This window comes from Alexandromys fortis, unplaced genomic scaffold (assembly GCF_014885135.2).
Source record: "Alexandromys fortis isolate MF-2015 unplaced genomic scaffold, M_Fortis_MF-2015_v1.1 scaffold_31, whole genome shotgun sequence".
Lineage (NCBI taxonomy): Eukaryota > Metazoa > Chordata > Mammalia > Rodentia > Cricetidae > Alexandromys > Alexandromys fortis.
The window spans coordinates 9,238,082-9,260,886 of NW_026067974.1; the positions used below are offsets into that span (position 1 = coordinate 9,238,082).

The following is a 22,805-nucleotide window of genomic DNA, read 5'->3' on the forward strand; positions in this document are numbered from 1 at the left end:
TGACTTTGTGCTCACAATCTGAAGCGTTTTAGGGCATTTTCTGATGGTATAACAAAATACCTTAACTTAAAAATAGAGTTTAAAGCTGGGAGGTGATGGCACATGCCTTTAATCCCAGCACTCAGGAGGCAGAGGCAGGCGGATCTCTGTGAGTTCGAGACCAGCCTGGTCTACAGAGCTAGTTCCAGGACAGGCTCCAAAGCTACAGAGAAACCCTGTCTCGAAAAACCAAAAAAAAAAAAAAAAAGGATGAACTGAGAGATTGTACCAAAATAATTCAGGATGAATACCTTATAAGGAAAACAGGATTGTAGCCGGGCGATGGTGGCGTACTCCTTTAATCCCAGCACTCGGGAGGCAGAGGTGGATCTCTGTGGCTTGAGGGCAGCTTGGTCTACAAGAGCTAGTTCTAGGACAGGCTCCAAAACCACAGAGAAACCTGGTTTGAAAAAACCAAAACAAACAAATAAATTTATGTGTATACTGTATGTGCGCCATGTTATAACAGGTACTTCCTTGGACTGCCAGCTCCTGAGTAATGACATGGAGACTTCTTACTAATTATGAAAGCTTGGATTTAGTTTAGGACTTAGTTCCCAATTAGCTCTTTTTTTTTTTTTTTTTTTAAATATTTATTTATTTATTACGTATACAATAGTCTGTCTGTGTGTATGCCTGCAGGCCAGAAGAGGGCACCAGACTTCATTACAGATGGTTGTGAGCCACCATGTGGTTGCTGGGAATTGAACTCAGGACCTTTGGAAGAGCAGGCAATGCTCTTAACCACTGAGCCATCTCTCCAGCCCCCCAATTAGCTCTTAAAACGTAAGTTAACCCGAGATATACAGTGTTTCAAAAAACAAACAAGCCGGGGCGGTGGTGGCGCACGCCTTTAATCCCAGCACTTGAGAGGCAGAGGGAGGTGGATCTCTGTGAGTTCAAGGCCAGCCTGGTCTACAAGAGCTAGTTCCAGGACAGGAACCAAAGCTACAGAGAAACCCTGGCTCAAAAAAAGTAAGTTAACCCTTTTATATTAATCCACATCGTGCCATGGGGCTCATTACCTCTCCTCAGTAAAGTGCTGCTGACTTCCTTTGAGTCTGTCTGGTGAATTCCCAACTTCAGATTTGTTCCTAAGTTCCTATCTCTCTCTAGAAGTCCCTTCTATCATCTCCTGCCTAGCTATTGGCCATTCAGCTCCTTATTAAACCAATAAGACGGTGCCTTAGGCAGGTGAGGTAGAACAGAGACACATCTTCACATATAGTGTACAAAAAGATTATCCCAGACTGGGCGATGGTGGCGCACGCCTTTAATCCCAGCACTTAGGAGGCAGAGGCTGGCAGATCTCTGTGAGTTCGAGGCCAGCCTGGTGTACAAGAGCTAATTTCAGGACAGGCTCCAAAGCCACAGAGAAACCCTGTCTCGGGAAGAAAAAAAAAAAAAAGAAGAAGAAGAAGAGTATTCCAACACCACATTCATGCAGGAGCTGCTGGAATCCAGAAGATGATGTTGAACCCTCTGGAAATGGAGTTACAGAAGTTGTGAACCACCATGTGGATGCTGGTAACTAACTCTGTGCCTCTTGTAAGAGTAGTCAGTGCCCTTAGCTGATGAGCCTTCTCCCCAGTTCCTGTCTGCCCTTCTTACTGACTTTCCTTGGATATACTACAGTATTTTTTTTTAGGACCCTTATGTGCTACTTGTGTTTGAACAATTCTCTCCACCCTGTTTCCATGGTCACATTTTCTGTTTCTTATTTCCCCTTCTTTCTCTAGATTCTTCACTGCATTCATTTTAAACTCATGTCTATAGAAGCTATGGATACCCAGAAAGCCTGAAAACACAGGATCTTGTTTACTTTTGAAGTACCGAACTGGTGATTATTTTTCTGGGATATGAGACTCATTCAGTGAAAGTCAAAGATCTGAGACAAAGACCTGAGACAAAGCAACGCAAACTTATTTTCCGAGCTGAACAAACGCTGTGTGAGCATTTTGTGCACTGAGGTTGGTTCAGCACAGTGAACTCAGCATTCCTAAAAGGTGACATGTTGACCACAAGGCGTATCATTACCGTGCATTCCATGTATTGTAACATTCACAAGTCTTTTATTATGTATTTTCATCTGTTTCCAGATGTGGATCCTTTTCTCCTTTCTTTCCTTCTTCTCTCCTTTTTTGAGACAGGGGTCTTACTTTGAAGCCCTGTCTAGAATTCACTATGTAGACCAGGCTGGCCTAGAACCCATGGTCTGCCTCTGCACCCAAAGTGCTGATATTAAAGGCATATGCCACCGTGACTGACCAATTTTGTTGCTGTTGTGTATTAATTTATTTTATGTATTTGGGTGTTTTGCCTGCATGTATGTCTGTCTTTGGAGGACATTGGATCCCCTGGAACTGAAGTTACGGCTGGTTATGGGCCATCATGTGGGTGCTGGAAACCAAATCCAGGTCATCTACAAACGCAGCAAGTGCTCTTAACTGCTGAGCCGTCTCTCCGTCTCTCCAGCACCACCAACAACAACCCTCTGTTATTTGTTTGTTTTTTCTTTGAGATAAGATTTCATTTAGCCCAGGCTGGCCTCAAATTCTAATTCACTGTGTAACCTAGCCTGGCCTTTAGTGCCTGATCCTCCTCCTTCCACCTGCGGAGTACTGGGATTACAGGGGTGTGAACATCAATCAAGCCTTTCCTTCCTTTCTTTCCTTGTTTTAATACACATTTCTTCACTAGCACACATGTCAATAGAGCTGGTCTGCGTCCGCATGCTCTCGTTTGACTTTTTCTCTCTTCTTTTGAGGCAGGGTGACTGTACGTAGCTCAGACTGGCCTCAAAATTTGTATCCACCTGCCTCAAGCTCCGAACGCTGGGTTTACTGGCATGGGCCACAATGCCTGGGCAGTGATCTAGCTTTGAATCCAGAACTAAATGCGTCCATGCGTGTATTGGAAACCGGAGGTAGTGGAAGAGCTGCGTTCTGTTTTGGCCCTTCTCTGTGTGTGTCAGTAGTCAGCATCTGCGGCCCAGTTAAGAGGCGGAAACTCTTCCAGAGGCTTCCTAGCAATGCCCAGCATCCACTTAAGAAAGTGACAGGTCAGCCACTGACAGTTTACTTTAACAGAATAGCTTAAGAAAACAATAAAAGAAAGCTCTAGAAGGTACTACTTCCTTAGGAGTTTAAACATTTTTTGAGGCCTGTCCTAGTTCTTTTTCTTTTCTTTTTTTTTTTTTTTTTTTTTTTTTTTGACATGGTTTCTCTGTAGTTTTAGAGCCTGCCCTGGAACTAGCTCATGTAGACCAGGTTGGCCTTGAACTCACAGAGATCCGCCTGCCTCTGCCTCCCCAGTGCAGGAATTATAGGTGTATATCACCATGCTCAGCTTCTTTTCTTTTCCTTTCCATAATATCTTGGAGGACACAAATTCCTGCCACACAAATAAATGACCTAATGATGTCTTGGGAATGTCTGAAGCTAGTTGGAGCATACCTAACGATAGAAACCCTGTCACACTGTGATTTCAGCACTGGGGAGGCGGAGGCAGGAGAATGAAGAGCTCAGTGCCAGTCTCCACTACCTAGTGAGTGCAAGGCCGACTAGGCTACATGCAACCCATCTCAAGAACAAAAAAGGAAAAGGAAAGGTCTTTGTTGTTGTTTTTATCTACTTTAGGGGATGGAGAGATGGCTCAAGAGTTAAGAGTACTGGCTGCTCTTCCAAGGACCCATGCTCTGTTCCCAGGCCCCACAAAACAGCTCACAACCACCTGTTACTCTAGTTCCAGGAGATCCAGTGCCCTCCTTTGACCTCCCAAGACACTGCATGCATGTTGTGCAGAGACATACATGCAAGCAAAACCCTCGTACACATAAAATAAAAAGTTCAGCTCCCGGCCTTAGCATCATCTTCCTTGAAACTCTTGTCCCATGGGCGCCAAGTGGAGGAAGAAGCAAATGTGCAGGCTGAAGCACAAGAGAAGAAAGGTGAGGCAGAGGACCCAGTAAACTAGCCTGTCCACACACAAAGGCCGAAGGAGCAAAGAAAGGGGTGATAAAGGCCGGGATGCTGGTACAAGTTGTGGGAGTGTGCGCTACCGTCAGGGTAAGTCTCAGTGGGCCTGGAACCTTACCATCTGCTCGCAGAGACCACCTAAGAGACTTGACTGCCTTTGTTACAACCAAAACAGTTCTACCAGCCCTTTGCCCTGGACCTGTGGCATTCTGGACTAGTTCTGTGCTCACTTGTTGCCAAGGGTAACTCGTGTATAATAAACCATCTTTCTCGCTATCTCAGCTGAAGAATAAAAAAAAAAGTTTAAAAAATTTTAAGAAAACCTTTTTTTTTTTTTAAAGAAACTTTGTCTAGGGGCTGGAGAGATGGTTCAGAGGTTAACAGTACCAGTTGCTCTTCCAGAGGTCCTGAGTTCAATTCCCAGCAACCACATGGTGGCTCACAACCATCTGTAATGAGATCTGGTATCCTCTTCTGGAGTGCAGACATACACACAGGCAGCATTGTGTACATAATAAATAAATAAATCTTTTTAAAAAAAAAAAAAAGAAAGAAAGTATGTGTAATCCCAGCACTGGAGAGGCAGAAATAGGCAGTTCTCAGTGAGTTCAAGATCAGCCTGATCTATAGAGTGAGTTCCAGGACAACCAAAGCTACACATAGAAACCTCGTCTCAGAAAAATACAGAGTAAGTAAATAAGTAATTAAATAAATAAATTAACTACCTAACTCAGTACTTTGTCTTCTCTGTGGACTTGGTCTCCTGTCCAGGGCTCTTTATTCTTCAACAAGCTCTTTGGTTTATATCGAGACTGTGGCTTATCAATTCTCTGCTCTTTGAAAATGAGCTTCTCCTTTAGCCCTTGGGAACCTGGGAGACAGAGGCAGGTGACTCTCTGTGAGTTCGAGGTCAGCCTGATCTGTCTGTGAAGTGAGTTCCAGGATAGCCAAAGCTGTTGCACAGACAGACCCTGTCCCGAAAAACAGCACAACACAAAAGAAAACAAAATGAACTTCTCAGCGGAGCATGATGGTGCACACCTATAACCCCAGCTCTCAGGAGGCAGAGGCAGGAGAGCAATATTTCTGGGAATGGGAGTTTAACCTGGTCTACAGATAACAAGTTCCAGGCCATCCTGGGCTGCATAATGAGACCCTGTCTCATAAGGAAAAAGAAAAATCATGCCCTATCTATATCAAATGAGCAAGAGAGAAGAAATGAGTCGACGGGAGCCTGTCATAAGAAATGGTTCAGGTGCCCGCCAGTTACCTGGCGGCAGGGAAATGACTGTGGTTGCTGGTGATTTTTTCCCACCAGTAGCTGTCATCACAGTTTCCAGAAAAGCTGCCAAGAAATCACAGGAATTAGCATTTCACACAGCCACTCCCACATGCAGAAACACACTCAGAGGCCTTGGAACACTGCCTGACTGCTCTTTGCCCTCCTGCCTTCCCTTCTTCCCACTATTCCAGATAAACAGGCAAGGTGTTTGACTCACCTTTGTGTGGAAGACTTCAGAAGGTGCCTCCCTCTGCCCGTGCTCCTGAGGTCTTTAATCTCAACTGTTCCTAAGAATCAAAAAACCCCAGGGATAAACATCTTACCCTATTTTCCCTTCTCCCTTTCTCCTCTGACTGCCTTTCCTCCAACAATACCCTCCAGTCTCTAGCTCTTTAGACACTTAGCACACTCCTGCAGCTAGCAACCCAGGCAATCCGTTTCATTTCAAAAAAATGTGACTCGATTATGTTGTCCCCAACACCACAGCAACGTCTAGCCCGTTGTGGGGTCTTAATGGATGTCTGAATAGCCTTGCCTGAACTGACCGCAAGCACCTCCCAAATTTCAGTGCGCTAAACTGCAGGAGTCTGACTAACAGGCCAACTGCTTCTTGTCAGGAAGATCCTCCAGAGAGCAGAAGACAGAGGCCCCCTTGCTGCAGAGGGTAAGAGCTCGCTTAAACTACACTCCTCTGCCAACAACTCCTCCTGACACGTTCTCAGGCACAGGCTGAAGCAGCCCAGAACCTGTGCACTTTAGGATGCTAGGTCCTGTCACTCAGCAGAAACAGAACAGGCTGTGTGGGCCAGCTTGAGACAAAGTCTGAAATATAGCGCAAAGACCACTAGGAACTAGGGCAGTTAAATTAGAATTTGGTAGGGACCTAAGTAAAACTAGCCCAAGAACAGAATGCCTTTTAGGGTTAGGAATAATCTCTACTCTGAATTTGAGGCCAGCCTGGTCTAAGGCTACTCAGAGAAACCCAGTCTCAAAAACCAAAAAAAAAAAAAAAAAAAAGCTCTTTACTGCTAAGGAGATAGCTCAGTAGTAAATTCTTTTCCACACAGGAACCCACAGAATGCAAACATAGGGTGCTCACATCCGTTATCCCAGCACTCACACTGTGGGATAAGGGCCCCGCACAGAATTATCCAGACTCTTGAGGGCCAGCTAGCCTGGAGGATGCAGCTGCAGAAACAAGGGATCCTGCCTCAGCAAGGTGAAAGTTGAGAACCAACTTCCACGAGTTGTCCTCTGACCTCCATATACTTATCGTGAGAACTGCACATACACACGTGTGGCTAGCACACCCACCCGCAGAGGCATGCACGTGTGTTCACACACAGTAAATAAACAAATTGATGTTTTTTTTTTTTTTTTTAAAGTTTTTTTGAAAGAGCCAAAGGGGAGAACCTCATCAAAGCTGAAAGCTGGAATACAAACATCTGGAATAATCCAGACATCAGTTTTCAGGGACTGGCGGGGAAATGAGCGCTGATGAGCACAGAGCCTCCCTCAGAATTGCTGGAGGGTCTGCATAGAGGAACTTCGCAGCTGGACTGTGGTGGCACACACCTTTAATCCCAGCACTCGAGAGGCAGGTACAGAGGGATCTCTGTGAGTTCAAGGCCAGCCTGGTCACTGGAGTGAGTTGTGGGACAGCTAGAGCTACAGGAAGAAACCCTGTCTTGAAAAGTCAAAAAAAGAAAAAGAAAGCTGACTTCTTTTCAACAAGAAGGTCCTCAATGGTTGCTTTAGTGGGATCAGCTTGCTTTAATGGGTCAGCCCCGGACTGGTGGTATTAGCATGGTATTAATAAGAAGGAAAGGTCCAGGAATATGCAGACAAGAAATTGAGCTTGAAAGCCGTGGATGACTCAGCGAACAATACCCCCAAATAAAGATCTCCGAAGCTGTTTCTTCCTGACTTCTGCCCCACTGTCTTTTGACCCTCTCACTGTCTCCAAGGCAAGCCACAGACACCAGGATTCTTCTTCCCTGAGGCAGATCACAAATGTGACAAGAGGAAGAGCAGCCCTTTCCCCAAAGCCAGCCACATAACCTGACAATGTTACTGCAGCTCCCTCCACCTCTCAGCCTGAGTGAAGAAATTGACACTTAAGTTGTGGTTGTAACCTATTACCCCACCCAGTCTGAAAGGGAGAACACTGCACACACTGGCCAGGAATCTCAACAGACAGGCCCTGCTGGGTTTTCTCCCTAATCTATTCCTCTTTGGCCACACCCTTTGTGTTAAATCATCTTTCCCGCACTGCAGTCCAAATTTCATAGAATATGGAAAATAGTTCATCTTGAGTTTTTAGGTCTCTGATCTGAAGGCTCCCGTGTCAAACTATGAGATAATTTGTTCTCTCTCTCTCTCTCTCTCTCTCTCTCTCTCTCTCTCTCTCTCTCTCTCTCTCTCTCTTTCTCTTTCTCTCTCTCTCAACAGAGTCTCTCTGTGTAGCCCTGGCTGTCCTGGAACTTTGTAGACCAGGCTGGCCTTGAACTCACAGAGATTTGCCTGCCTCTGACTCTCCAGTACTGGGATTAAAGGCATGCACCACCATCAACCAGCGTGATTTTTTTTGTTGTTGTTGTTGTTGTTTTTCTTTTTTGTTGTTGTTGTTGTTTTTTGTTTTTTTTCAAGACAGGGTTTCTCTGTGGCTTTGGAGCCTGTCCTGGAACTAGCTCTGTAGACCAGGCTGGTCTCGAGACTCACAGAGATCCGCCTGCCTCTGCCTCCCGAGTGCTGGGATTAAAGGCATGCGCCACCACCGCCCGGCCAGCGTGATGTTTTGATATATGTTTACAATGCAGCCAGATCATCTTGACAGATTAGAACAAAGTACCAAAATCAACAAGATGAAATTTAACAGGGATAAAGTCAAGATTAACAGTTACGTTTTCTGTTGTTGGTGGGGTTTTTTTTTGGGGGGGGTTGCGAGACAGGGTTTCTCTGTGGCTTTGGAACCTTTCCTGGAACTAGATCTTGTAGACCAGGCTGGACTTGAACTCACAGAGATCCTCCTGCCTCTGCCTCCTGAGCACTGGGATTAAAGGCGCCTGGCTCAGTTATGGTTTTGTTTTTTTTTTTTTTAAAAAAAAAAATCAGTCGCACAGGAAGAAGCTGAACTTCCTTGACAAAATTTTAGGTGAAAAGGTTTAGGTGCCAACAAACTCAATCCAGTCTCGGTTTCAGAGAATGTCCTATAGAAAGATCACAATCACACTGTGTGTTGCGATGACCAGCTCTGGCCTTGTCAGTTAAGAAAGACAGGGAAACGGTAGGATGTGTTTAGTGAGAGATCACAGTGAAGACGCTCTGATGACTTGTGAGGTGAGTGAGGTATGTGTAACCCCAGCACTGGGGATGTGGAGGTGAGAGTATCAGCGGTTCAAGGTGAGCCTGGTCCACGTGAGACTGAGTCGCAAAAAATAAAATATTTTAAAGGCTGGTCCTCGTGGCACATGCCTGTGATCCCAGCAGCACTGGAGAGGGAGGAGGATACAGGAAGGAAAACTAAGGTGACCCATAATACCTGCTCTCAAATACCAAACTGCCTGTTGAATGCTGACGATTTGAAATTGCCCGTATTCAACTGACCTACAGTAATAGCTATTTCACTTGGTTTGGCCTAATAGAAACAGGGCATAGATTCACCCTGTGATGCTGCAGAGGGCTGTGAGGATCACCATGTGTAAGAAGGAAATAACACATCAGAACAGAAAGGGCTCTCTCAAGACCAGATACTCAGAAACAGAATGGGCTGCATACAAAGACCTAGGTTTCCTGGCACTGAGGGGGTCCAGGCAGATGTGGGTGACAGGCTGCTACAGCTGTAAGAATTCCTGGATTTGGTGGGAGAGACTCTCCATGCTCCAGCCTGCATCTGAAACCTTGGCAGCTGGCTACCGCAGTCCTGAAGCAATCAATGTTCCATTCCACCAGAACACTCTGCCTCTCAGAGGTGGTTTTGTTGTCTTCATTTTATTTTTGACACAGGATCCTTCTTCACAGCCCTGTCTAACCTGGTACTTGCTTTGTAGACAAGGTTGACCGTGAATTTGTAGCAAGTCTCCTGTTTCAGCCTTCCAAGTGCTGTGTTTACAGGCACGCTCCACCACGTCCAATTGATCCTAGGTCATTTTAAACTACTGTGCCTTTGAGCATGTCTGTCCCCATGGAATGTCGTCTTTTCAAGCTCAAATGTGGCCTTGCCTGCATGTCTCCAAAGGACTGCCATGCTCTACTTGTATCTCCTTGTACCTTGTGATCACTTTTGTCTTAGTCCTTACCAACATTTGGCAGTGTGTGTGTGCATATATCTTTTTACTGTCAGCCTGGGCTATATAGCATATTCTAGGCCAGCCTGGGCCTTACAGCAAGGCTTTGTCTTAAAAATAAATGTTATTATAAATGAATTTCTAAGTCAATATTAATTTACCAATGGCCTTTCATTTTACTACACACCCTGATATATTTTCTTTTACTTTCTTTCTCTCTCTTTTTTTTTTATTTTATTTATTTATTTTTTTTGACTCAGGGTTTCCCTGTATAACAGTGCTAGCTGTGGTGAAATTCATTTTGTGGACCAGGCTGACCTTGAACTCACTGAGATCTGCCTGCCTCTGCCTCTCCAGTGCTAGAATTAAAGTCCTGAGCCACCACTGCCCACCCTTCTTTTACTTATTTCTAAAAGGAAAAGTCATGACCGAAGTCCCAAAATTAACTTTGATTCCCAGCCTTATTCTGGAAACAAAACAAAACAAAACCCAAAGCAAACACACACTGAACTTCATGATTTAGACTGCTCATTTGAGTGTTTCTTTCTTCCCTACGATGAGGAAGGAATACAGGGCCTTGTATGTACTAAGCATGTATTCTAGCACTCAACTATTTGCAGAGTAGGCTGATGTGATCATAGAACCTCTTGAAAACCTGGCCAAAAAAAAAAAAAAAAAAAGACTTTTTCAGAAAAAAAAAACCACATATGGACAAGATAACACCATAAATTCATAAGCTCCAATGTCTGTGGAATACAGGTCATGAGAAAGTTCCTAGAATTCTGCAATCCTGTTTTTCCATGGCATATTAAGACATTGTGCGGTGGGGAAGAGACAGAAATCTTTAATTAATTAATTAATTAATTAATTTTTTCTTTTCAATAAATTAATTAATTAATTTAAAAAAAGGCATTGTGCTGGGCAGTGGTGGCGCCCGCCTTTAATCCCAGCACTCGGGAGGCAGAGGCAAGCGGATCTCTGTGAGTTTGAGGACAGCCTGGCCTACATAGAGAGTTCCAGACCAACCAGTGCTACATCCTGTCTCTAAATATAAGTAAATAGGGCTGAGGAGATGGTTCAGTAGTCAAGAGCACTGGTTGCTCTTCCAGAGGACCCAAGTTTGATTCCCTGCACTCACATGGTGGCTCACAACCATCTGTAACTCCAGTTCCAAGAGACTGGATGCCCTCTTCTGGCTCCTGTGGACACCAGACACACAGGTGGTGCGCAGACATATATGCAGATGAAACGCTCATGCACGTAAAATAAATCTCAAATAAATAAAACACAATGTCTGGGTAGAGGTAGGAGACATAGGTAAACACATAGGAAAGATTGAGTAACCAGCCAAACACGGAAGTGAACACCTGTAATTCTAGCCCTGGAGATGCTAAGGCATTCATTCCCTTCACAAGTGCAAGACCAGTCTGGGATACAGAGACACCCTGTCTGAGCAATAAAATGAACGATTGCATTAAGGAATAGGGAACAAAAGAAATTCCATCAGATGGTCAGGAGGACGAGAGAGGGGCAGGGGTGCTGGGCCATGTCTCCAGAATTTGATCTTTTGGGACCATGAAGCTTGGGGGTCCAGCCCCTGACTTTTTCCTCTCTGAGGCTCTCTCACTGTTCCTCCCCATTAGGTGACCCTTCTGGAAAACTCTGGAACTCTCTTTCTTCCATGGGAGCTCTGGCAGAAAGATGTCCTGGCTTGTTTGCAATGACTCCACGCCCTCTGCCAAAGGAGAGTGCTAAAATCGACTTTCCTGGAAGCCACTTAATGGCTTTAGGAAGCACGGCCCCACTCTAGAGGTGACTGGAACCTTGAAATAAAGGGAAGGTAAGAAAATAATTCTCAATATGGTGAATGTCTTTAATCCTGGCACTTGGGAGGCAGAGGCAGGCGGATCTCTGTGAGTTCGAGACCAGCCTGGTCTACAGAGCTAGTTCCAGGACAGGCTCCAAAGCCACAGAGAAACCCTGTCTCGAAAAACCAAAAAAAAAAAAAAAAAAAAGAAAAAGAAAAAAAGAAAACCCTGTCCAAAAAAAAAAAAAAAAAAAAAAAAAAAAAAAGAAAAAGAAAAAAAGAAAACCCTGTCCAAAACAACAAAACAAAAGAATTAAAGAAAAGAAAAAAATGAAGGAAAAAAAAAAAAAGAAAATTCTAGCATTCCTGGTACAGGGACGGGCAAGAATGCAATCTCCAATCTTTAAGATGTCACCTCAGGATGGCAGAGTGCACACCAGTCTTTTTTGCATCTTCGATAACTCCAAGTGTATGGATCACCTGTCTAGGTGTCAGCTTGGCAGACGTCTGTCTCACACATTGCACGGGACAAACAGCCAAAGGACAAACTACATCAGGAAGCATAACACAACTGATTTTCTGTCGAATCCACGGGACTTAATTTGGCAACATGAGAACAATATTAGCCGGGCGGTGGTGGCACAAGCCTTTAATCCCAACACTTGGGAGGCAGAGGCAGGCGGATCTCTGTGAGTTCAAGGCCAACCTGATCTACAAGAGCAATCAGGACAGGCCCCAAACCTACAGAGAAACCCTGTCTTCAAAAAACAAAAACAAAAAAAAGAACAATTTTATGATGTCCAGAAAGCCCAGGATATCAATGTGGTCCCTGAGTAATTCAGTGGAGGAGAAGAATGGAATTTAGGGTTGGGTTGGGAGACCTGAATTATGTCCCTAGATAAGGCCCTGAGTCACTGTGTCACTTCCTGGTCCCATGTTCCCCTCCTCCTCTCCTGAACAGTTTCTTTTTTTTTTTTCTTGATAACTTTAGGGACGATTGTTTCAATTATTTAAAAGAAATCTGCAAAATATCTAGTCCCTTCAAGTAGCAATAAAGGATGGGGTTGTTCAGTTTATAACCACCAGCGCCATAAACTTCATGTTTGCTGTTAGGGTCCCCAGATAGGAATGAAGTGAGTAGGTGATCTGTTTCCTCTTCTTCGGCATTTCCTGTTTGAGATGACACAGCCACGTGGCTAGCGCAGAGGAACCCTGGAGAGATAGTCTGAGAGACGTGACTGAGAAGCACCCAGCTAGGACGCAGAATGAGTCAGGGCTCCAGGGCTTGGTACCAACTTCTCCCGCTTGGGCCAGGAAAACTCTGGGGTGAGACAGTGAAGGCAGAAGCCAAGGGGCGGGGCCTGTCAGTTGCCTGCCCTGCGGCCTCTGCCTTGTGGCTTCACCCTGGGTTGCCCTGCAGCTGTAACGTGTCTACTGACACGCAAGCCCGGAGCACGCTGTTCCTCGCCCCCCTTCGCAAACCTTCCCTGGTCTAGGAGTCTCCCGAAGTGAACGGAGAAGCCCTGAGAGCGAGAGGAAAGGGCAGCGCCGGTGGGAATGGGGCATTCGGGAAACACAAGGCAGAGTAAAAGAATAAAAGAGGGTTTTCATGGAGGCGTGAGCTGGAAGTAACTTACCTCCCTAAAAAACAAGATAAAGGACGGAGGAGCAGCACTCTTAGGTTGCGGTGTGATGAGAGTCACCGAGGGATGAGCCGAGCCACCCGCAGCATCGGCCTCAAAACCGTAAGACTGGAGGATAAAATGGCAAGAGGAGCTCTGCACTCCTCCAGACCTATATATTATAACACCACCGTTCCCCATCTGCAGTAGGTCAAAATTCTCCTCTAGCACTTAAATAAGCCCAGTTATTTGCGCTATACCGGTCACACGATCCCTATGCGGTCACTCAGTGAGGTCAGTTTTGCAATTCCAATTTCACCCAAGAGTATGGGGCCACAGCAGGTTTAAGCAATTTGCTCATCGAATTTGGAAATCCTACCACAAGGTCTGTATCAGTTGCCGGAACCCTCATGGATTCCGCCATACTAAGCCGTGTTTGAGCTGAGATCAAATCAACTTAAAATGATGTCAAACTAGTGGAGGCTTTTTAAGACTATTTTTTAAGCTCAGTAAAGAGCAAATGAGGTGATGAGCACTAAAAAGAGAGCTCTGTACTTCCCAGCGCAGAGACTGAAAGGTCCTGAATTGCACAGGGCTTGCGAACTGAAATCCCAGTGCAGCCCTGATGCCCTCTAGTGGAAGTTTCCCGCATTAGCACACATGAAGCTCGCCAAGAGCATCTCAAAAGAATGCCGTGTTCGGGAAAGTATATCTGGATGTTGGAGCTCTATGGGTGTGGAGGATGAAGTACAGGTTAGAGAAAATGTGTGGTAAGCACCAGAGATATCACACAAGGTCCGCAGAAGAGTCATGCTGGTAACCGCTCCGGGGATCTGGTCTTTGTGTGTTATAAAGAGGAAGGAGATCCATGTCACTTGGGAAACCGGGCTTTTGGGATTCAGGAAATAGACTTTTCCCCTCCCCCTTTTACTGAGGACAAACTAGTGATCAGAGATGCAAAGTGACTCGTGTAAAGCCACAGGGTAAAGGAGAAAGCCAGCAAGGGGGGGAGGGGAGCGTGTTTCTTTGTCCCTAGAGCGCTTTCTCACCGCACCACACTTACTGGTTGATGGGTTGACTCTACCCATAACTTGAGCATATAAAGACGGGAAACTTGGAGATACAAGCGGGGACAGCGTTTACCTTCATCTGCCCACAGGCCATGAAATTTCCACTCTTTCATTCAGTGCCTGTTAATGCCAAACCTTACTTCAGGCTCTGACTTTCCAGCCTGTGGACCCTGGGAAAGGGAGGGAGCTCCCAGGTGGACTCTCCACGCCTCCAGTCCTCAAGGGCGCATCTGGAGTTTCCTCCTCACACTAAGGCACAGAGATTTAGTTCTCTTTCCCTCTCCCTTCCCCTCCCCTCCCCCTAAAAGTAATCCCTGAGAATGGAAGTGGGTTAGAAACAGATTACTCTGATCCAAAGGGCTTTGGCCTCTCTCCCTCAACACAGCGTGTGTGCGGTGCAGTGGAGGTAGGGAGTCACAGATAGCCTGAAATTCCCTTTTAGGATGATCGCTTGGTTTAGCCAGCTGGGAGAAAGTGGAGCAAGGAGAGGGATTAATTCTAGACCTCACTCTCTCCAGCAGCAGCAGGATGCATGGGCTTCTTTCCCGGCGGAGCGGGAATGAATAATATCTCTCCCTAAACATGCCTTTAGAACGAGGAATCTAGGGCAAGCACAAAGGCAAAGCTCGAGGTCTCCAGCAGCAGCGGAAAGCAGAAGAATAGATGGGACAGAAAGGCAGCCTTGAGAAGAGAGTTCTGCAGCGCAGGCAGAAAGGATCACTCTGGGCCATGGAAACGTCCTGTGTTTCTGTGGTCTGGCGTCAGGAGAGATGAGAACTGCGTGTTAGAGCTCCCCGAGGAGCCAGCTCTTGTCTTGGTCTGGAGATTTCTCGTTCAGGGGCACTGCACTGTAGGGCAGGGTGCCCCTCTTCTGTGTCCAGCATATGGGGCAGCCATACTCCTTAGTATTCCACTAGGCTCCCATACAGACCCTTTCCAGGACTGAATCAGCAGGCTGGAGCCCTAACTAACCAGAGTGGAACTTGTTTGATTTTATTGAATTAATAATTCTGTAATTTAAAAATCGGATTACCACCTTTGTATAGCTGAGAATCAGGCATGGCCAAGAAGCTGCAGCAAGCACTATTGAATTCCTAAGCCCTTGTGAGAGTCCCAGAGAGTTACCCTGGGTGACGAAGCAGCACTAATGTCCTTAGCTAGAATTGGTTGAGAGTTAAGTGCTAGGAATCACCACTCTTGTTTCCTCTGGGGCACCTGACCTTGGATAAGTCTCTTGCGTCAGAGAAGCACAATGTGAGCACTTGCCAAGCCTATTGCTTGTAATAATCCACGCATTATCACGTTTAGAATCAGATTCTTCCAGTTCTCCAGAAAAAATGTTCCTGTTCAAATCCCTTGTGCTCTTCTAGATGTAGGTCACTCAGAGAAATCTCAGAACTGCCAATCTTTAAAAACCAAAGCCGGAATGCCGGGTGATGGTGGCGCTCGCCTTTAATCCCAGCACTCGGGAGGCAGAGGCAGGCGGATCTCTGTGAGTTCAAGACCAGCCTGGTCTACAGAGCTAGTGCCAGGACAGGCTCCAAAGCCACAGAGAAACCCTGTCTTGAGAAAAAAAAAAAAAAAAGGAAAAAAAAAACAACAAAGCCGGAGCCAGGCATGGTGGTACATACCTTTGATCCCAGTACTGGAGAGACAGAAGTAGTCGGATCTCAGTGAGTTCGAGGCCAGCCTGATGTATGAAGTGAATTCCAGGACAACCAGGACTGTTACAGAGAGAAATCCTGTCTCAGAAAAAAAAAATATGTATACGTCTGTCTATGTGCACACGTTGGTATGCATATGTGTGCGTGGGTACCTACAGAGAACAGAGGTGTTGTATCCCCCTTGGGATGGAATACAGACAGTTGAAAGCCTCTTGCTATGGGTGCTGTAAATCAAACTCAGATGTTCTTAACCACTAGCCTTACCTCCAGCCCTTATAAGATTCAATCCTGATGTTATCTGCCACTGGGAAGGCAAAAATACATATAACAAGGAGTTCTATTCCCTTTAGGCCTGTGGTAGTTTAAAGATAATTGGCCCTCATAAACATAAAAGTGATACCATTAGGAGGTGTGACCTTGTTGGAGTGGGTATGGCCTTGCTGGAGGAAGTGCTTCACTCTGGGGTGGGGATTGAGGTCCCAGATATGCTCTAGCTATGCCTAGTGTCTCAAACCACTTCCTGTTACCTGTGAAAGATGGAGAACTCTCAGCTTCCTCTCCAGCACCATGTCTGCCCGCATGCTGCCTTGTCCCATCATAACAATAGTGGACTGAACCCCTGAACTGTAAACCACCCTAACAAATGTTTTTCTTTGTAAGAGTTGACATGGTCATGGCTATTGGGTCCAGGGGGGGGGGTCACACAAAGATGGGGACAGACCACCAAAGTCTAATAAACCAGAAGCAAACTTTATTTAAGAAACCAGATTTCAGGAAAACCAGAAGAAAACTTAAAAAGAAAAAAAAAAAGAAAAAGAAAAACACCGCGGGGCACAGAAGCTTATCAGCTAGCTGAGACCACAGCCAGAGGTAGTGTTTGTTAGGCCGTGGCAAAAGGCCGGTTTCTGAATCCACCTTTTTATAGTACAGCCACCAAGCATTAGGTCTGAAGAAAGGAATTTTTACAATCTTGTCCCAACCAGCAGGTCAGTCAAGGGAAACCCTAAGGGGAGGAGTGAGAGTTGAAAGGGACAAGAGATACAAGGGATGGAGACAAGTCAAGATTCTGACCAAGTCTCATTTATTAGGGGAGTAAATGGGGTAGCCATAGGGTAATGGGAAAGAGGGAGTGGGTTCTAACGTCAATGGGTAACTAGGCAGCTATCATGAAATATGTTTCAGAGGAGAATACAGCGAAAGTCACTGATTGCAAGGAAACGGATGTTTTTAGCAATTAGTCAGAAAAAGGACTGCTAGTAATATCAGAAGGTTAATAAATCAGAATAATTGGTTCTTAGGCTCGGAACTCAGAAGATAGCAAAAAGTTTCTCACATAATCTCAAGGTAAAACTCAGACATAGACTGCCTTACTTTACAATCTTCATTTTCCAGTTAAACTAATGTTGGTGTTTAACCTATTGCCTTCCTTGGTATTCCAGGTGGTGTTTACTGAAGCCCTGTGCCTTTCCTTTGAGGCTGCCAGTTTCGCATAGCAGGGATAATGCGTAACCCAGAGGCCGTATATCTATTTCCTAAAAGTTGACTCAGCTCATGTCCATAGGCTAGCTCTCAGTTTGCAGAGAGATGCTTTGGCCTTGTGAATAGAGCTATGGGTTGTAAAGTGAAGTAACCCACTGTTAATAGTTAATCCTTAAGCTACTGAGGAAGCCCTCTGAGAAAGACAGTCTGTTCTCATTCTCCTAGGCTTAAAACTTTATATTTCCTTATTTTTACATTCCTATTTCTGGAATCTACATTTTTATATTCTTATTCTTGGACCCTTTCAATGGTGTCTCTTCGTGGCAATAATTAAGATAAGTTCCATTTGTTTTGGTTTTTTTTGCTTAGTTTTGTTTTTTAATACATTTTTTATTCATATTTATTGAGCTCTACATTTTTCCCTGCTCCCTTCCCTGACTCTCCCCTCCCCCTTCAACCCTCCCCCAAGGTTCCCATGCTCCCAATTTACTCAGGAGATCTTGTCTTTTTCTACTTTCTACTTCCCATGTAGATTATATTTATGTAAGTCTCTCTTAGTGACCTCATTGTTGTCTAAATTCTTTGGGATTGTGGTTTGTAGGCTGGCTTTCTTTGCTTTATGTTTAAAAACCACCTATGAGTGAGTACATGTGATAATTGTCTTTCTGTGTCTGGGTTACCTCACTCAAAATAATATTTTCTAGTTCCATCCATTTTCCTGCAAAATTCAAGCTGTTGTTATTTTTGTTGTTGTTGTTGTTATTTTTTTCTGCTGTGTAGTACTCCACTGTGTAAATGTATCACATTTTCCTTATCCATTCTTCGGTCAAGGGGCATTTAGGTTGCTTCCAGGTTCTGGCTATGACAAACAATGCTGCTATGAACATAGTTGAGCACATGTCCTTGTGGCATGATTGAGCATCCTTTGGATATATACCCAAAAGTGGTATTATTGGGTCTTGAGGAAGGTTGTTTCCTAATTTTCTGAGAAATTGCCACACTGACATCCAAAGGGGCTGTACCAGCTTGCATTCTCATCAGCAATGCAGAAGTGTTCCCTTTTCCCCATAACCTCTCCAGCATAAGTTGTCATCAGTGTTTTTGATTTTGGCCATTCTTACAGGTGTAAGATGGAATCTCAGAGTTGTTTTGATTTGCATTTCTCTGATGACTAATGGTGTTGCAAAGTTCCATTTGAAAGTTAAAAAATGGACTCCAGGAACACCTTGTGTATTGGTAGATATGGGGAAGAAACTTCTGCCTCATAGTATTTCCTTTTCACTATTGTTTGTTGTTTTGTTTTTTGAGACAGGGTTTTTCTGTGTAGACCCGGCAGTCCTGGAACTAGCTCTTGTAGACCAGGCTGGCTTCGAACTCACAGAGATCCGCCTGCCTCTGCCTCCCGAGTGCTGGGATTGAAGGCGTTCGCCACCACCGCCTGGCCCTTTTCACTATTATTGAAGAGATTTATTTTATTTTTATTTTATGTGATGAGGGATTCCCCTCTGTATGCTGTGAATACCATTGGTGAATAAAGAAAATGCCTTGGCTCAGGAGGCAGAGGCAGGCGGATCTCTGTGAGTTCGAGACCAGCCTGGTCTACAGAGCTAGTGCCAGGACAGGCTCCAAAAGCCACAGAGAAACCCTGTCTCGAAAAACCAAAAAAAAAAAAAAAAAAGAAAAGAAAAAAAAGAAAGAAAGAAAATGCCTTGGCCTATTGATAGGGCAGAATAGAACTAGGCAGGGAAAACTAAGCTGAATGCTGGGAGAAAGGAGGCAGAGTCAGAGAGAAGCCATGTAGCCCTGCCAGAGACAGATGCCAGAACTTTTCCTAGTAAGCCAATGCCATGTGGTGATACATAGATTAATAGAGATGGATTAAATTAATATGTAAGAGTTAGCCAATAAGAAACTAGAGCTAGCTGGGTGATGGTGGCGCATGCCTTTAATCCCAGCACTCGGGAGGCAGAGGCAGGCGGATCTCTGTGAGTTCGAGACCAGCCTGGTCTACAGAGCTAGTGCCAGGACAGGCTCCAAAGCCACAGAGAAACCCTGTCTCGAAAAACCAAAAAAAAAGAAAAAGAAACTAGAGCTAATAGGCCAATCCGTTTATAATTAATGTAGGTCTCAGTGTGTTTATTTGGGACTAAACAGATGTGGGACCTGGTGGGACAGGAAACTCTGTCAACAAATGGTGCCCAACATGTGAACAATTGCATCCTCAGAAAACCTGAGAGAGCTTGGGAAGTAATTCTAAACAAAAAATAAATAACAGCGTTAAGCATGGCTTCTTGGTAGCAGCAATTTCTCGGGTTTGCTCTCTTTGGTAGAGGCAAGCACATCTCATTTAAGAGAGGCTTCCTGACTCAGCTTTAGCTGTGAAACCTTGCAACTCTTTTAAGAGTCCCTGTCACCAAACACTTAAATGGTGTTTACAAATAGCCTACAGCATCCTTCTTGATAGTGGCAGGGACTGTCGAGGTTCGATGCTAGCCGAGACCCTAAATTATTTCTCTTGACCAGACCTCAACATAAACTATCTCTCCCTGGACCTGCATGGAGGCACAGGAATAAAGACACAACTCACATGGCTTTATTGGGAAGGAAATATGTTACTTTGGAGAAGAGGTTTTACTTTTGTTTCCACAGGAAATGAGAGACTATGGACTCATTCCAGGTTAAGAAAAATCAGGTTTGATCAAGGAAGACCCCCCCCTGAGAAATCTCTGATAGTAGCGGATGGCCCAGATGTATGAGTTCTACATCCAGAACAGTTTCAAGACTTCTGACTGAGATGATCAAGCCTCACAGGATACTCCAGTCAGGACTTGATCATAATTCTAAATTTTCTTTAGGTCCCCATAAGATTATCAGTGCTCCCAATCAGCAGGAAGTAGCCTAGAAAACTATGCTCACATTCCTGAAGAATGGATTATGGATATTCATCTTTGTTTAGTGTGTTGGTTACAAGATATTATGGATAATGGTCTGGACAAAAAGCTAAACAAAGGATATTAGATTCAGAGTTCTTGTTTTAAAAAAATAAAAGGGGGGAAGTGCTGTGGGGCAATGGTCTTTTATTCTGTCACTTGTATTATTTTTAATAAAACGCTGATTGGCCAGTAGCCAGACAGGAAGGATAGGCAGGGTGACCAAGCAGGACGATGTAGAGGCGGGGCAATGAGAAGAGGAGAATTCTGGGAAGAGAAAAGATCCAGTCTGCAGTCATCACCCAGACACAGAGGACGCAAGATGAGAATCCCTCCCTGAAAAAGGTACCAAGCCATGTGGCTAACATAGACAAGAATAATGGGCTAAGTTAAGATGTAAGAATTAATTAATAAGAAGCCTGAGCTACTAGACCAACAGTTTAAAATTAATGTAGACTTCTGTGTGTTTCTTTGGGGCTGAATGGCTGCATGACCAGGTGGAACAGAAATCTCAGTTAACATAGATGAGTGCTTGTCTGAATGTTTCTATATGCACCACATGCATGTAGTGCCATCAGAGGCCAGAAGAGGGGGCCAGATCCCCCGGAATTAGAGATACGGGGGCTATAAGTCGCCACCTGGGTTCTGTGCACTGAACGTGGGACAACTGAAGAGCAGCAATGGCTCTTAACCCCCGAGCCAGCTGTTTGCCTCTATGTCCTTTTTTCTTTCTTCTTTAAAAGCAAATAACAAAGACTTGGTTTACCAGTTTTTTAAAACCAAAACTTAACAGTACCTATTTATTTATTTTGTTTTATTCACTCACTCATTCATTCATTCATTCATTCATTCATTGTGGGAAGTGGGGGTATGAGACAGGGTTTCTCTGTGTAGCTCTGGCTGCCCTAGAACTTCCTTTTTTTAATATTTATTTATTTATTATGTATACAATATATTCTGTCTGTGTGTATGCCTGCAGGCCAGAAGAGGGCACCAGACCCCATTACAGATGGTTGTGAGCCACCATGTGGTTGCTGGGAATTGAACTCAGGACCTTTGGAAGAGCAGGCAATGCTCTTAACCTCTAAGCCATCTCTCCAGCCCCTGCCCTAGAACTTTCTTCTTCTTTTTTTTAATGAAATTCAACTTCTTTATTTTTTAAGATTTATTTATTTATTATGTATATGGTGTTCCTCCTGTCTGTACACCTGCACACCAGAAGAAGACACCAGATCTCATTATAGATGGTTGTGAGTCACCATGTGGTTGCTGGGAATTGAATTCAGGACCTCTGGAAGAAGAGTCAGTGCTCTTAACCTCTGAGCCATCTCTCCAGCCCCTAGAACTTTCTTTGTAGACCAGGCTGACCTTGAACTCAGAGATTCTCCTGCCTTTGCATCCCCTGAGCTAGGATCAAAGGCATGAGTAACAACTGCCCAGCCCAACAGTACACATTTAAACAATAGAACTGGCAAAGTTGACAGCATTTGTGCACAATTATAAAACAAGAATTGAAGAAGCAAAAACAAATATAAGAAATATTTCTGTAGAAAGTTCATCTTGGCGATAAAAACTTGGAATGCTTCATGAATTTGGTGTCATCCTACCATGCTAATCTCTGTGTACCCTTCCAGCTTTAGTGTATGTGCTGCTGAAGGGAGCACGGGGCAAAATCTCTTTATCTTGCATTCTGAGAAATGCAAACTATTAGTGCTGGAGGACTAAGAAATATCCTTTAGTGTTACTTCCTCAGTGGACCTCTGGCAATTAACCTTGGACTTCGTGAGGAAGAAGGATAATACAAATTCTCCAAAACACCTAATCAAATACAACGATGATCACCTTTAATGAACTAAATCATATTGACTAATCTTATTTCATCCAAGCTGATATGTTTAAATTAGTTTGCAATATCAGAGAAACTGACCAGAGGTCAGGCAGAAATGACTTTGGGTGTGTTACCTACTCCAATGTGGCCAAAACAAAACTTGACAGAAGAGCAGAGTCTGAGAAAGACTGTAACAATATTCTGTAGTAACCAATAGCCATGCATCCTGATAGGTTTTCTCACTCATCGGGTGTACCAAATTTAAAAAAAAATCATGTTTTATTTTATAATGAATAAATAGGTAGATAGGAGTCTGAAAAGGCGTATGAGATTTTTATGGCCAGGCAGGATGGAACACACCTTTAATTTCTGCATTCAGGAAGCAGAAGCGGGAGGGATCTCTGTGATTTGAAGTTAGCCTGGTGTAGAGTTCCATGTCTCAAAAACAAAACAAAACACCTATAATAATAGTAAGTAAAAGAGCCAGGCAGTGGTAGCACATGCCTTTAATCCCAGCACTCAGGACGCAGAGACAGAGTTTGAGGCCAGCCTGCTCTACAGAGTAAGTTCCAGGACAAGCAAGGTTACACAGAGAAACCCTGTCTCAAAAGGGAAGAAAAAAAAAAAAAAAGGAAAGTAAAAGAAATAATGAAGTAATAGATATCTCTCATTTAAATGTTTATTAATATAAATACTATTTATATTATTTAGTTAACATATAAACATATAGTACCTAGTTTCATGTCACTGTTAGTGTATCATGGCATAGGTTCAGGGCTAAGGCTAGAAATTTGGGGAAATTATTACCCTTGAAGAAGTTT

The 22,805-nt window shown here is 44.3% G+C and overlaps 1 long non-coding RNA gene and 1 pseudogene across 1 annotated transcript; both read right to left on the reverse strand.

Moving 5' to 3' along the window:
• Positions 1-309: 309 nt before the first annotated feature.
• LOC126510520 (uncharacterized) lies at positions 310-13,284 on the reverse strand. The gene is made up of 4 exons (XR_007594426.1): positions 13,029-13,284; positions 5,516-5,585; positions 5,287-5,361; positions 310-439 (listed from the first exon to the last, which is right to left on the reverse strand). It is a non-coding gene; the product is annotated as an uncharacterized lncRNA (long non-coding RNA).
• Positions 13,285-21,724: 8,440 nt separating this feature from the next.
• Positions 21,725-21,820, reverse strand: LOC126510581 (uncharacterized; annotated as a pseudogene).
• Positions 21,821-22,805: the final 985 nt, after the last annotated feature.